Below are 16,383 nucleotides of genomic sequence, written 5' to 3'. Positions count from 1 at the left end.
GTTAAAAATGCATATTGTGCATTTGCATGCACAACGTGACAGGCACCGCGTGGTGCCTGCCACCATGTGAATGCAAATGCAGGGGGGTACCATAGGTTGGGGCTAAGTCCTATCTGCATCCATTATGACTTTGAGTTATTCACTAACAGGTCCCGGTCTTCCATAAACGCCATGAAGGAGGTCCGGGCCATAAGGATAGCATTGTCCGCATACACTAGTACCGGCAGACCACACTGTCCCACCTGGGGGAAATCCACCTGTGTGGTAACTAGTTTCTTCTCCAAATTGTTGACGTATAATTTAAATTCAAATGAGGCCAATATATATCCCTGTTGTACCCCTCTCTGAATTGGGAACTGGTAGGTCACCTTACATCCATTAGTATAGTATACCACCGCTTTGGTGTCCCTACGGAGCTCTTGTAAAACAAGAACAATATTTTTATCTACTCCCATGCACAATAGTGTCTCCCTTAGATTACTTCTGTTCACCCAATCGAATGTTGAAGACAGATCCATAAAGGCCAAATAGATCATGCCGGAATGCTCAACTGTGTATTTGTTCATGATCACGTACAGGTTCAAGCATTGATCCACTGTTGACCTCCACGGCCGAAAACCAGTTTGGATATCTGCTATGCTGTTGTTGTCATCTGTTGTCATGTAGTTAGCTTATCGAATAGAATACGTCCCACCACCTTTACCGTTGAATCCAACAGCGATATAGGACTAAAGCAAATGTTGATGTCACTGTTGCCTTTTTAAAGATTTGGGACAATGCTGATGGAGGAGGTGGAGTGCCTCTTATAGCTGCATTGATGATTGCAGTAAGAACTGGCACCCACAGCTGGGGGTTAGATATATAAAGATCCAGGGGTGAAACATCAGATCCAGTGGCTTTATTTCTGGACAATCCCTCGATGCCGTTGCTGACCTCATCGGGCTGAGACAACAAGGGCTGACTTTCCTCCCCCCCTAAAATCAAATCAACTAAACTGGCTTCTGGCAGTCCACATAACATTTCTTTAAAATGACTAACACATTCCTCCTCAGTAATGTGAGCATCAAGAGCCTGTCCAGCATCTCCTACCAAGAAAGGGCTATTAGCAATGCTCCAGAGCATTTCACTAGTTTTTTAAGGTGCTGACCTCGGAGAGCCTTCTGCATGCCTTGTCCCTCAACCCAGCCTTGAGCCCTACTAGTTCTGCCTTATATAGACCTCTACAGTCTTTTACTTAGGCGGGGTCCCTGGGTTTGGTACCTAATGCTTCCTGGCCGCTCTAGAGGAGTTACGGTTGAACCATCTCTGGCACAATCAATCAGGTACCCAGATGGCACCCTTAATAGATACCCAATGCAACGTGAAATAGTTAAAAACACATCAAGAATGATCCCTGGAGGTGCCTGCCTTTTTGTACAAGTATCTAATTCCCTATTTCATCTGTCTAGAAGGAATTCATAACAGGAATCCGGTATGATCTGTGCCCACCTTAATCTTATACACTGGTCTATTTCCTTAAGTGTTCCCCTAGCTTCTTTTGTCCTAGATTTTCTTAATTGCATCAAGCTGATTGTGGCGCTAAGTGGATTGTGCTCACTATAAATACTATCCTCGATTGAAAAATATAGCAAGAAAGGGTAGAATGGGATTGAGACATACATAAAATCAATGATGGATGCACACCTCCTTCCTGAAAAGGTGGGAATAATGGTTTTCCCGCTTCGGTCGAGCCTGCACATAGCCGTGGTCAGATCGAACTCATCAGCTAACATGTTAAGAGTGTCTCGCTGCTTATTTTGCCCTACATGCATGCCCACCAAGTGCGCGCATTCAGAATCAGGGGGGTTTGACACAGTAAGGTCCCCACATAAATGAAGATTAAAGTCTCCTGCAATCATGAGGAAACATTGTGGCTAATCTTAGGGGTCATGCTCCTTAGAAAGGATCCTATCCAAAAAATGTTACCAACATCTGAAGGAGCGGTAACACCATTATAAAATATCAGTAAAAACAAATTGACAGACCTCTGCTTGAGTAACAGAGCCTGTAAACAGGGATTATTAGTTGTCAGCACAGAGATATGGCAGCGAACTGCTAAGGAGACAAAGGTTATCAACCCACCCTTAGGTCTTCCTGCCCTTGATGGAAAGGTAGGCACAGTGAAAGTTTTGTATCCCTCAAGAAAGAAGCTATTTGTGATAGACTAAGTCTCCTGGAGGCATATTACATCAAAGCCTTTTAGGAAAACACTCCAGATCGGGTCAGTGAACTTGCTCGCTAACCAGACATTCCACACACATTCCACAACACAAATTTACAGGCCTTGACTTCTCCAGAGCCAATTGAGCCGGGCGAAGTCGATTTTTGGTAAAGGGATGACGATAGCTCTAGTGGTACCCTTTCAGTGAGTCAGTCACAGGAGTCCAATGTTTCCAAGGGGGCCAATCTGTTGAAGAGAGGGGTGTCATGAGTTGTCATCTGTCTGGAAGTCTGGGGGCACACCCGATGAGCCAGAAGACTCCATTCGTTCATCTCACTGAGTGTCCTCACACTACTCGAGGGACTGTAAAAATACCCCAGGGGGAGAGCCACTATGTGCGAGACTGCACCACAATTTTATTCTCAGTGACTGCATGCAAGACTCTGTCTGCCAGGTGTTGTTTTTTAAAGTTGATTATAACACAGTCTCCTTCCAAATATTTTGTAGACTTTCCAACCTAGGAGACTCTGAGCACCATATTGATAAATCTTTCCATCCTTAGACCCAGAATTGTATTGCAATTTAGCCAATGCAGGACTTTGTTCTTTAATTGGTCAAAGGCTTCAACCCCACCAGAAGGGAGCACTGGAATGTTTTCAAGGAGAACTACATACAGAGTTGAATCCAGTGGGAGAGTAAGACAGGTAACCTCTGCATCTGGCTTAGTCCCGTGTAGTCTGCTGCCTGGCTCTCCAAGCAAGCCCTCCCCCTTGGTAACGCACCCTGTGATGTTATATCTGACCCAGAGCAAGGACGGCTTTGGGCACTGAGATTCTGGTACCCCTGATACAACCAAAGAGTCTACAATCAGAGGGTTTAAAATCCCCTGCGGCCAGGAGGGAGGGGGATCACTACTTTGTACAGCATTTGAAGAGGATGAAGGCATCTGCCCACTGGACCCATGTGCACTGCCTCTGTCCTTTTGAGGGTAGAATGCTCCCTGGGGCCTTCACTGTTTTATTTGATCCTCCGCAGCAGGGTGCTGACCTATCCTTCAGAGCTCCGATTCTATTGTAATATAACATAACATAGCACGTGTATTTGTAAATCGCACTTATCACCCAACTCAATGGTACTCGTTTTATCAACCTCAGATGGATGAAAGGCTCAGTGGACCCGACGGATTCTGAACCTGTGACCATGAGGTCAAACACATACCCCTTCAGTGGCTGCATTAGTCCACTAAGCCACCAGACCCTGTGTAGCTAGCCATTGCCTGATGGGGTCTAATTTAAGGTCTATGCTTGCCAGTAATGTTCTCTGCCAACATTCCATTATTGGCACCAAATCTTCCTTGGTTACAATTAGCGGATTGTCTGCACATTGCGCCACCCCCTCTACCCTTGGGCATTTTGCTTTGCTCGCAGTCAGGGGACCTTTCCTTTAGACTCCCATACCTGCCCCTGCTTGAGTGCTCCTGGTCTGAGTAGTAGAGTCTTGCCAAGAATGATCTAATACAATGATTCGGGCTCCAGGCTCTGGACTGGCTCTCCAACCGGACCAGATTCTACATCCGCCCCCAAAAAACTTGATCTTACATATGAGGTTGTGGGGCCTGGGTCTGCATCTTGCTGAGCAGACCTAGCACGCTCTTCATACTCTACAGGCTGGTCAGCGCTAGCCCTTGATGTACTTGGTGAACTAAGGTAGGGGTATCAGACAGGGGAACGGGAGAGCCGGCGGGCCACCAGCTCAATCTCCTTATCGATGATCCCTGCAGCTCTTAAAAAATAGAAATGAGTCAATAGTGGAAGCTGGAGGCACCAGTGCAACTACAGACGTTCGTTTGCGTTTTCCTAATACTTTAAGGTGGAGGCTCACAATGAGTAAAACAATCAGCAGTGATTAAACAGGTTTGCTCTATAGCTCTGTAGTTCAGGCCGGGCCAAGACCAGGATCTTCCCTGGCCAACACCCTAGCCGACGTGAATCCTTCTCCAACCTGATTGCACTAGGAGGTGGTGATGATGTCCCACAGGATCCTTTTACATATGGCCCCCACTTGCCAAATCTCCCCCAAGTCATCACCAAATCCAACTTCAGGCTTCAGAACCCTGCTTGGGGGCAAAGAGGGGTGGCCGAACCCAGCCTCCTCCGGGCTCTGACAGACACCGATGGGCCAGCCCTTGGCCCGGGACGCAGACAGTGCTTTGCAGCGCTAGTGGTGCAGGCATGCACCTGGACTCCTCCTCCTCCTCCTTGTAAGTCTTTCTGGGACAATGACACCCTGTGCAGCAAAGCAAATGTGGCGGCTTGAAGATTCTCCCGCACCTCAGGAGGCAGGCAATGCTTTTTAGCGTGTGCGTCGCAGGTGTTCCCCTGGGCTCCTCCTCCTTGTACGTCTCTCAGGGACACTGAGTCCCTGTGCAGTAAAGCAAATGTGGCGGCTCAAAGATTCTCCCGTGCCATTGGAGGCCGAAGACGGCTGTAATGCCAGAAACCAGTCCCAGGAAGCTTGTTTCCTTCCCAGTATAAGAATTGGCTTGGTAGTTTGGTCTGCCCTGTTCCCATGATGCACTGGGCCAGGGAGAGACTAATTTGCATATAGCCAGGTTCTGAGCTGGGATGGTGCAGTGAGCTAAAAAACGGTGATGGATCAAGCCCTGATCTGTTGACTGGGTATGAGTGTTCTGTTTAATTCAGATACTCTGTCCATCACCACCCCCTTTTCTGAATCGTTGGAGGCAGACAGCACTTTCCAGCACATGTTTCGCCGGCATGCCCCTGGGCTCCTCCTCCTCCTCGTAGGTCTTTCTGGAACATCAAGTCCCTGTGCAGCAAAGCAAATGTGGCGGCTCGAAGATTCTCCCGACACAGTGTAGTGTAAAGGAAAAAGGTTTGGGAGTGGCCCAACACCATTACACACAACTCACACCATGAATTACCCCCTGCCTTTTTGTTCTTTTGATAGCTCTTTTCTTAGTTTCTGTACTGTTGGCAAGTTTGTGCTTAGAGCATGACAGGTGAAGTGAGGTATGGCATGTATTATATGTGTTGGTTATATAACTGGCGAGGTTCAGCGGTTTTGCATGTTTGAGCCAGAACCATAACTCAATTTTTAACTGTCCTTTTTCAGCGAGCTTCGTGTTTCCTATGATGTTTTTCATTTCCAACCATCACTGACCAGATCAATATAATGAATCTCAGCCAAGCATACTGTGAAGTACCCATTTTTCATGGGTGCTTGTGGTTAGTCCCCATTCTGGGGACAAACACTTATGATTACAAGATTTGGATCTCACGATGGGAATGCATAAAACCCTGCTACCTAAACCCTGCCATCCCATAAAGGGAATATTAAACTAACATAGCAGATTGTTCCTGGCAAGCAGCATGGTTCTAATGCAGCAAAACTGTTCAAAAAGTGGACACCCTATGCTGCCTTCCTAAATCTCTTTTGAGTAGAAATGTATAGATATCACGTACCAAATTAAGGAAGCATCCATTTCTGGGAATTATTTTACACCTAGAAGTACTCCTCTTCAATAGTCTATGTTTTTTACCTTTGAAACTCCAGCACTTTCATGGGTTTTGCTCTAACATTGTCAATTTACATTGAGGTGCAATATGAGCATGTTCTTGTGATTGATCTATTTGTTTTAACCTTCATATGTTTGTCCTTTAATCAGGTACCGCAGACTAATTCCATATTACCTGCTTGCCGACTGTATGGCATGGGTTCTAAAAATAGTTTATGCTTTTGGTAGCACACTGACTGGAAGGCTTATTCTGGTGGTCTTCTTATTGAAATGTTATATGTCATACTGCATGGTTAGCCATTGCTTTCTAAATTCAGAATATATGACACCATTTCTGTTTGCAGAGAACCGGAAATAGCTTCTTCAGGGCTGTATGACTCATCACAGGCACCAAAAAAACTCATCACAGGCACTAAAAGAAACTGCCACATTTCCCCTGACCTTCGTGCCCTCAACTGGTTACCTTTTGAGGCCAGAATCCACCTAAAAATCGCCTGTATGACACATAAGGCATGCATCACAAAACCCCAAGATACCTAGCGGAGAAACTAGTACTTTCAAGTGGTAACAGATCTACCAGGGGTTCCGATAATCTTCTACTTAAACCACAACAGTTCTCCAAGAAAAAAACATACAATCGTACCTTCTCAGGTATGGCTCCCAGGATTTGGAACGCCTTACCCCCAGAAACTAGACTCAATCCGTCCACTGCTTTTAAAAAAAATAGAAGTTAAATCGATTCTCATATCCAAATTCAATTACAATTTTTTTATATACACTCTTGTAGATATGTGTTTATCCCTAATAGTTACCAGTACAGTATTTACATAATTCGTTGTATTTTTATGTATATGTCATTCACGTATATTTGCCCTGTAAAGTGCTCTGATACCCACAAGGGTCTAGTTCGCGCTATACAAAACCATCAAATAAATAAATAAATATGATAACATTTTCCATTTTTTAATGCAGAAATCTCATGTTTAAAAGCCCAATCTTTAAGAAGTCATGTTGAAAGTTTAGCAGAATTCTCCATGGAGAACTATCCATAAGTTTATGTTTTCAAAGTGGCTGAAAGATATGTTTATTTTTCCAAATAGGAGGTGCACCGGGCAGTGTGTATGCAATTAAATTGTAATAATGCAAAAAATGTTTGTTTTTGATGACCCATTATTGTGGATGCTCAACCAAGTCAGCAGCAGCTCCATGGTTTCCAGTTCTGTGAGAGGGATACATCTGTAGTAGCAAATACAATTGTTCTCTCAACACCTAGCGGCGCCAGATGGTCTACATGTCACACTTATTGCTCCAGCTAGCCTGAACATGTTTGGAATATTTAACTTGGACTGGGGAGGTGCATTGTTGCCAGTTTAATCAAGGTTGCTGAATGATCCATTCTATTGTGCCAGGATTGCAATGTCTCTGGATCCAGAGTGATCTGTATATGTTAATCTGCCCACTGTGCTATTATTTACACTGGAGATCTTCACTATGGTGGAATTCTGGCAGTTTGTGGTGAAAATTCAAAGGATAAACCTTTTTAAAAACACCTTGCCATCGACTCTAAAAGAAATATTTGTCTTGAACTTTGACACATTGATGATGGATTATCAGAATACAGTATGCGATCACGTGTACACATATGTTGGCATCACAATGCAACTACCACTATAGCATAAAGGTAAAAAGGTGTGGAGATAGAATAGTTAATCAATGTTTTCCTATCCATCCTTTACTTGAAGACATTAGTGGTAGTCAATATTTTAGAATCATATAAGTGCACATTGAAAGTTCTGTATTCAATATTTTGACAACCAACTAGTGCTACAGGTGAAACCCCTTAGGACAGAGAAGTTTGCAGTACTTATCTGTTGAGTGGATCCAAGATATTGGCCCAGATGTACTAGTCCGAGACAAATTCTAATCATTGAATTTTCCTCTAAGAGATTTCTGGCTAGATGCAGAGCTTTCTAATCCCCCTTGTCTATAATTTCTCTTTCAAATGCAGCACATGAAGTAGAGTGATGACATGGCTCATGGTAACATCGTCACCGTAGGCTGAAATCTGTATGATTAATGCATTAAATAGTGGTTGATGGTTTTGTGCTATTTCAACAGTCTTAAAGTATATTCATGTTTGAATCCAAATAACAGAAAAGAGGTAGATTGGCAACTCCATTGCCATATTATGTGCTTGGCTTCCCTTGACTATTGGAGTGTGCTGATCAAACCAGGGTCATGGTTCCTAACAGACACTACAAAAGATATAAAAATGAAAGTGTGGTCTTTCTGACAGCAACATATTCACCACCTCCAGCTGGTATTACCTGGCAGTGGGACTGTTTGGAGCTAGTATTCTTCGACTGTTCTTTGTAGGTATTTTCTGTTCCGAACATTGTTTGATTAATGTCTCTTGGGATATGTTTAGGGACCTATAAATGTTCAACTGCTGTCCGCTGTTCTGAGTACTGCTCTTTTAGCACCACATTTAATTGACCTGTATGCTTGTTTTCCTTTTCTTCTGCTCAAAAATGGACCAACTTGGCCATTTTACACACACTTTCTATTGATGTCTCTCTTGTCATTATTCACACCATGTCCCCAGTGTCCAAGTCCATGTTCCCTGTGCCCCAAGCCATGTTCCCAACTCAAGTTCCCATGCCCATCACCAGCTGTACTATTTCCTCCAGTGGTTCATGAGAGAGGAAGGTTGCTCCTATTTTAAATAAGGATGTGGCCTCAATTTGGTTGGTGATAGTGTGGAAATTGCAGGGGGGCTGGGAAGTAGCGGCTTCCAGGAGAAGGACTCCAATTCTGAGGGGTGAAGAAGTTTAGAGTTGGCGTTCCTGTGACATATAAACTTCCTAGGCCCCGAAGGAGCACCAGATCTCATTGGCCATGTTGCCCCACTTTTTAAACCCCACCCTTGCTAAATAATTGACAATTAGACTTGAGAGGACACTCATTGATAATTCTAAAGATCACTTACCTATTGGACCAGCATTGTCCATGGCATCATGATTCTGGGCTTTCTCCTGCTAGTCGTCCAGCATCTCAAAAACAAAGGAGGTAAACCATGTTTAATGGGCATGCAGTGTTGCACTAAACAAGCAAGTTTAATGACCATGTAGAGATTCTGTCCTAAATTAGACACAATGCAATAATCAGAAAATGCATTATTGGTATTTGCCTAATAATTCCTTACATATGAAACTGGGAACTAGCATTGTGAATTAGCCTTATTCGTATGACTAGGTCCTGAGCTTACTTGCAAAGCTATTCTTCTGGATTTACTAAAGCGGTGAATTTGAACGGTATTACAAATGTTGTGAGACCAACACTTGGATATCTTGGTTACTGTGAAGTAACAGGACTGGAGCAGGGCCACATAATCTGTTCTTATGATGAGCAAACGTTTGTTTAATATAAGTCAAAGCGGATAATACCAAAGCCATTAGCAGGACACTAATGGAGAAATCATTTTGGTGGAAATATAAAAGGTATATGTTGATATCACTGTATGTGACAAATGCGGCTTGATTAAAGGCTGTCAATTCTTTCCTATCTGGATGATATGCAATGTTTACTTGTAAAGCGCACTGTTGCCTGTCGGCATCCTGGCGCTGTATACCGCTGGGGAACCCGTCCTGGCTTTTCCTGTGGGATGGTCCCTACTGGGAGTCCCCAAGGTGGAGCCAGGCATCCCCGGCGTTGAAGGGGCCATTGTGGAGATTAGGCAAGCTAATGCCCAGAGTTGCCGAGTGGGACCCCTGGTTAGAGTAGGCACCGAGGCAAGAATTATCGAGTCCACTGACCCTGGTCCACGACCCTGCCGCGTCGGGAATTGAGCCCTGGTCCCGGGCCGACTTCTGCTTCCGGGTCTGCAGCCTCTAACCAGTGAGCCACACCACTCCATGTCTCATTCATTGACCTACACACAATGGACGTGCTGGGACCAGTCAGCAAACAAGTGTTGAACAGCGTGAATGACATCTCTCTCTCTCCTTATATTGCCTTTTTCCCCTGGGGGCTCTATGTCAAGATTTCATAGTCAGAAATATTATCTGACATAAATATTGCATCTTGAATGTTGTTTAAAAAATACCATTTCATTAGGTGGAGATTTTCTATAATTATCTCCAATGGGGTGTGTTTGAAATTTGGGTCCTTATTTACAAGCCCATTGCGCCGCTGTTGCATAATTTTTTTTGATGCACCGGCGGCACAATGGGCTTGGCCATATTTACAAGGACATGTAAAATCACCCTACGTGACTTTTCATGGCATTATAAATATGATACATTTTCACGCTTTGATCTGCATGGAAGTGGCATTCAATGGGTGTTGCTGTGGATGTTCCCATGTAACATCTATGGAACCTGGCACACTCCCAGATTTGCAACATTTTGTAAAGCTGAGAATGTGTCAGAATCCTGCATAGGAGTGGCGCAACGGGGAGAAATACTTTTGTTTCTCCTCGTTTTTTCCTCTTTCTATCTGTACTGCATTCTGCAGCAAGCATAGAAAGAGGAAAATGCCATCAACTATTATTTTTGTGCAGGAAGGTGTCCTTTCCTGCACAGAAACTATCTTCCCCACAACACAGGCACCCTTTACAACATGACACAAGGGTGTCTGCGTTGATGCATGGCTGCTGTTTGTGCGCCCGTGCAGGGGAGGACAGGAATGTGCCATATCTTATAGGCACGGTGTGCGCCTTCCCTTTTATTTTGATGCATCGCAGTGCAGCAGAAAGACTTGCTGTGCTGCTGTGAATCAAAATACAGTCAATGAAGCTCTGGGTTACTGGTTGGTAGAGGTATGCACCCTGTCCAAGCTGTACCACAATCCTAGTCAGGATAAGTGTAGAACACACTAAGGGGCTTATTTATAAGCTCCTTGCGCCATCGATTCATCACTTTTTGTGATGCTCCAGTGGCGCAGGAGCCTGCTCCACATATATATATCAGGCAGCACTAAGCCACTTTTTTGGGCTTAATGCTGCCTTGTAAATATTGTTCCCTTCAAAGCAGTTTTCTGTGTTAAAGGTGCATGCAATGGGTGTTGCTGGGGGTGTTCCCAGTAACATCCATGGCTTTTTGACACTGCCCCAGATTTACGGGAATTTGTGACACTGAGGCAGCACCGAAAACATGTATTCCTCCCCATGGGAAGCATAAGTGAGGCACAGCAAGGAGAAATATCTTTTTTTCTCCTTGTTTTTCCCTTTTCTATATTTGCTGCCCTGCCAACTTAGGGCGAGCAAAGCAAACACAAGGAGTGACGACGGAGTGCTGTAACTTTTCAGACACTCACCCTCAGTCACAGAACTTGGTTTTAAACCATCATCATTCTTTAGCTGACTTCACAGGCACAGGGTCAAGACGGATTTGCATCTATCTGGGTCTGAACTGAGATGGCAAAGTGAGCTAAAGAACGATGATGGATTCAACCCAGATCTGTGACTGGAGGTGTGTGTCTGAAAAGTTTCAGTACTCCATGCATCCTCTCCTTGTTTTTGCTAAGAGGGTTCTCGGTGCCATTTCACTGTCACCCAAAGTCAATAGGGTAACCTCAGCTCTGTCACCAGCACTAGCTGGGACCAACTCCTCCCTAAGCACTCCACTAGCAATCCCCACTGACTGACCACTGGTGGGTGGCTGTGCCCGCTTATGACACTTGGGATCTCCCTTGATAAGGCCTTCTTGATTACATTCAAAACACTTCAAGAGTCCCTTCCCTGCAGGCTTAACTGTAGTGACCCACTTCTTCTTTTCAGTAGGGGGTTGGGCAACTTGCCCCTGGTAACTAGTTTGGGGCCCTTTAGAGAACTCCTTACTTTTGTTTTTGTCACCCCTCCTTCTTCTGCTGGGGACTGAGACCATCCTTGGCTGGATCGCCTACGGTACTTTGTAGTTGACCCTGGTGCTGACCCAGTGGTCCCCCTCCCTAGCAGGCTTCATGGGGTCAGAGAGCTTACTGTCAATCAAGTGCTGGCACAGCTGTGTAAAACAAAGGCTTAACATGTGCTCTTCTGCAAAGTGCACATCCCCTGATAATCTGTAACTTCCCTGACCTTCACCCAACCATCCAGTGCCCTGCAGAAAGAATCAACACAATCCACCCAGGTCTCTGGGGAAAGTTTAACACTGTCCCTATATTTCTGTCTGTAGTTCTCTGGGGTCAAACCATATTTCCTGGTAAGGGTCTCTTTCATGGCAAAATACCTCATCTTGTCACCCCCCTCTAGGGCCAATAAGGTGTCACTCCTTTTATTTGGGATATTCGTTCACAAACTTACCTCCCAGAGAAGTGTGGCTCAATGGTTAGAGGAGGCATACCCGGAAGCTGAGGTCAGACCTGGGACCAGGGTTCAATTCCCGACGCGGCAGGGTCTGAGCCCAAGTGTCCACGGACTCGATAATTCTCATTTCGGTGCCTACTCGAATCACGGGTTCACACTCTGCAACTCTGGGCAATAGCTTGCTTAATCTCCACTACGGCCCCCCGCGGCGGGATGCCTGGCTTTCACCTTGGGGATGCCAAGTACGGGTTATCTCACAGGGAAAAGCCAGGACGGGTTCTCAATGCAAGCGCCGGGACACCCCGTTGGGGTAGCTGTGCGCTATATAAGATTCCCTAAAAAAAAAAAAAAAAAACCCTCAGGATCTTGTGCATTTGTCTTGTAGGCCTCATACCACTAATCTATGTTGTTTCCCACTCCATATTCAGGCACTTGACTCTTGGGTATGTGTACTCTTTTCTCAGAGGATACAGAAGATATGCTGCCACCATCTGTGCTGGACTCAGTCCTCTTGGCTTCTTTCAAATCCAGCTCTCTCAATCTCAGCTCCTCAGCTAAATTCATTTTTTTCTCCTTCATGGCAAATTTATTTTTCTCCATATTCAAACTGAGTTTGGCAACCTCCAACTTGAGCGTCCTTTCTTCCTGCCTGTCCTCCAACTCAGCTGTGGACAGGCCTTCAGAGTAAACACTGCTGCCTGCTTTGGAGGGAGCCCTCTGTCCATTCAGGCTGGCTCCATATGCAGTGCTGGCTCCTTCAGCCACTTCAAATGCAGACTTTGTTCCTCATTATCCACAACATCATACCCCTCCTCTGAGTGCACAGCTGCATCCCAGGCTGCTAGCCAGGCCCTCAGCGCCTTTTTGCAGCTCATCCTTTTTAGTGAGGTCTTTAATAGAACACTTCAAATCCCTGCAGAAACCTTTGAGCTGGGCCAACTTCTGCTCAAACACCAATAATGCAGGTACAGCTGTTTGCTCTCCAGATTGAGACATGTCAGTTGCAAAAATTCAATAAGCTAACCAAGAGAATCAAAAGTCAAAAAGTAAATTGGTACGTAAAGGTCTGAGATATGGAAGTAGTGTACACCAATCACTGTATGCAATGCAAAAAAGCAAGTCCTATCAATGTTAAAAATTGTGTTGTTGGTTGTCAGAGGTATGCACCATGTCCAAGTAGGAACCACAATCTCAAGTGTCCCAAGCGGGCACAGTCACCGCCGGTGGTCAGTCATTGGGGATGGCTAGTGTAGCGCTTGCGGAGAAATTGGTCCCAGCTAGTGGTGGGGATACAGCTGAGGTTTTCCCAGTGTCCCTTGGTGACAGTGAAATGATACAGAGAACCCTTATGCCTGGCAATACTAGGAGGTATAGGCAGTGTGGAGGCTCTGAGAAAGGGGAGCTAGGTAGGACTGGATGCTACCAACCATATATCACTGTCTCTCCCTTTCTACTGATTCATGTGTCATTTAGCAGCATTCTCTACCGCACCAACATTTCCTGCTCTAACTCAGTCTTTAACTCTGGAGTTTGTCTGGCATGATTTGTAATTACAACTTTTTTCTCTAATGAGTTAGCTGATTCTCGGTTTATAACTGATGCATTTGCTCCATGGCTTAATGTAAAGAGCCCTCCTGGCAATTAGAACCAGCAACACTGTAGAAAACTAACAGATAGATTGATAGATAGATATACAGACAGACAGACAGATAGGTAGATAGATAGATAGATAGATAGATAGATAGATAGATAGATAGATAGATAGATAGATAGATAGATAGATAGATAGATAGATAGATAGATAGATAGATAGATAGATAGATAGATAGATAGATAGATAGATAGATAGATACAAAAAGGGCAGTGCAGTCATTGTAAACTGATAGGTTCCCCTCTAGTTGTAAACTGGAAACACACATACATCAGTCAATGAGGCTGAGGGCTCACGAGCATCAGGCTATATACTGCAGAAACGAATTTTAGGATTATGACATAAAAGCAAATCATGTTGGCAAATCGAAATAGGTTAGAGCTGGTAAAATTGGTCTATAATAATAAAATGATGGTCAAATTTCGACGAAATTAAAGAAATATCGCAGGTTAGAGATAAGCTGTGTTTGGGATTATACTGTCATTGGTTCTAAACCTCGGTTTAGTAATGGATTCTGCTCAAATAAAATTATCTCCCTAAGATTGCATAAATAACTTACTTGTGCAAATCTGTGAAATCTCACTTTACGTACAGTATCTTGATTCATATCCAATGAATGTACTGCAATTTTCTGCTACCCATGTAGTAATGTACTGTATAAACACTGCAATGTGCTTCTCTTTCCATTAGTGCAGATGAATTCAAGTGTTTTTGGGAAAGTTTCTATTACTCCCAGATTGCATTTCCCAAGGTCCTTGCATCTCCACTCACGGGAGGTACATATATATAGAATAATTCTACTGTCCACAACAGCTTTAGCAGTTGTAAATGATGATCTCATGCAGACGTATCAGCTCCCACATGACAAGAGATGGCATCTGATGAGGCAGACATGACATTCAATATTTTTAAAATGTGGGGTGGTGGAGAGAAAGTAAATCTAAGTTAAGGATACTGGACTCTAGTTTGATAAAGGGTGGGGAGTCATGATTCTCTCTACTACTTAATGGGACCCTTCCTATATTGTGGCCATTGTTACCCTCCCTGCCTGGTGCGGCCATTTTCAGCTCTGCTGCTAGATGGTGTCATTGTTACTCGCACTAAAAACAACAATTCCTTTGTTTCTGTTTTTTAACACATCACACACATGCTATCTCCAGTCATAGTACACTCTGACACCACTATTGCCAGCACCAATTAGAACTCAAGAAAATAATGTAGAACAAAATCATGAATCTTTATTTTTCATTAGATATATATATAAAACTATCATCACTTGCTTAAAAAACTTCTCATATGAGAGCTTGTTACACAATATATAAAAACAATTATACATTAAAAATTTTTTTTTAACTAATATCACTAATATAGGGGAATTATAGAGATGTATTCACTAGATCTTAAAGCAACCACCTGTTCATAATGGTAAACAACTTTGTAAACAGAACCCTATATGTTCCACCCACTGTGGGTTGCACCACCAGAGACCATTAATACAAATATAAATGGAATCAATAAAGAATACCCATGAATGGTTGTTTTGTTTTTTGTCTCTTCTTTATTCAATTTTCATTAGGCAGCCAACGCGTTTCGTTCAAAAGAACTTCATCAGGGCATGCTGGCTGTGTCCAATGTGCACAGACATCACATCTTGTTCTTCTGCATTCTGTGTCCAAATAAAAATAAACGGCTGCTGTGCCGAAAAAAGTAGCGTGCTCTTCCGAAAGTAAGTGTCCGTTTGAAAGTTTGCTGTATGTGCTCAAACATCACATGCTAAACACATAAGTATTCCTTCGCTTTTTTTGGCCAAGATGTTACTCCAAATGTTACTAGTTGGGCCACCTATGTTCTGAACAGGAGTTGTTTATTGGATTTTTCTTGGGCACAGAAGCGACGCATTTTGGTGGTGTCTGGTAATATTCCACCTTCTTCAGGATAACAAACAAATAGTGCAAATCTCCCCAAGGTTTATCCTTTCATTGGTGAAAAGGGGGAGGAAACAATATCTCCGTGTAGATTAGCCAGATGTCTGAATCAAGTACATTGGCAATCAGACCATCGGTATAGGAGTCAAAACCGATCACCCTAATACGTCTTTGTTCTTTGTTTCTGTCTTTTAAAATTTTTTGTTGTATTGTCTTCAAACACATGAAATGGCATCTGTCAGGGACCTTCGCCTCCTAAGTTCCACTGTTTGGTAAATTTAGCTTGTTCCAACCACAGGAACTCGAGTTTACACACCGTCCGGGTAAATTTTAAAAGGATCGGGCGCTTCACTTCTCGCCGGGATATTGGCGTTTCCTTTGCCTCTCCTGGGTATTAGCAGCCGTCATTGTTACTCACACTGCCTATGAGGATAATAGCTAATGCTGCATGATAGGGTAATTAGATTCCAAACATGACTGTTGCAAAAACTCAAAATGCTAACAAAGAGAATCAGAAGCCAAAAAGTATATCGGCACGTAGGGGTCTGAGATATGGAAGTAGTGTACCCCAAGTCCTATACTCACCACTAAACACCAATGTTAGAAATTGGGGTTCTGGTTGGCAGAGGTATGCACCATGTCCATGCAGGAACAACAATCCTAGTCAGGCTAAGTGTAGCACACACTCTGGTAGCTTGGCACAGAGCAGTCAGGCTAAACTAAATAGGCAATGTGTAAAGTATTTGTGCATACACATACAGTAAC

The sequence above is a fragment of the Lissotriton vulgaris genome, chromosome 5, assembly GCF_964263255.1.
Source record: "Lissotriton vulgaris chromosome 5, aLisVul1.2, whole genome shotgun sequence".
NCBI classification, from domain to species: Eukaryota; Metazoa; Chordata; class Amphibia; order Caudata; family Salamandridae; genus Lissotriton; species Lissotriton vulgaris.
This window is presented reverse-complemented; position numbering follows the sequence as displayed.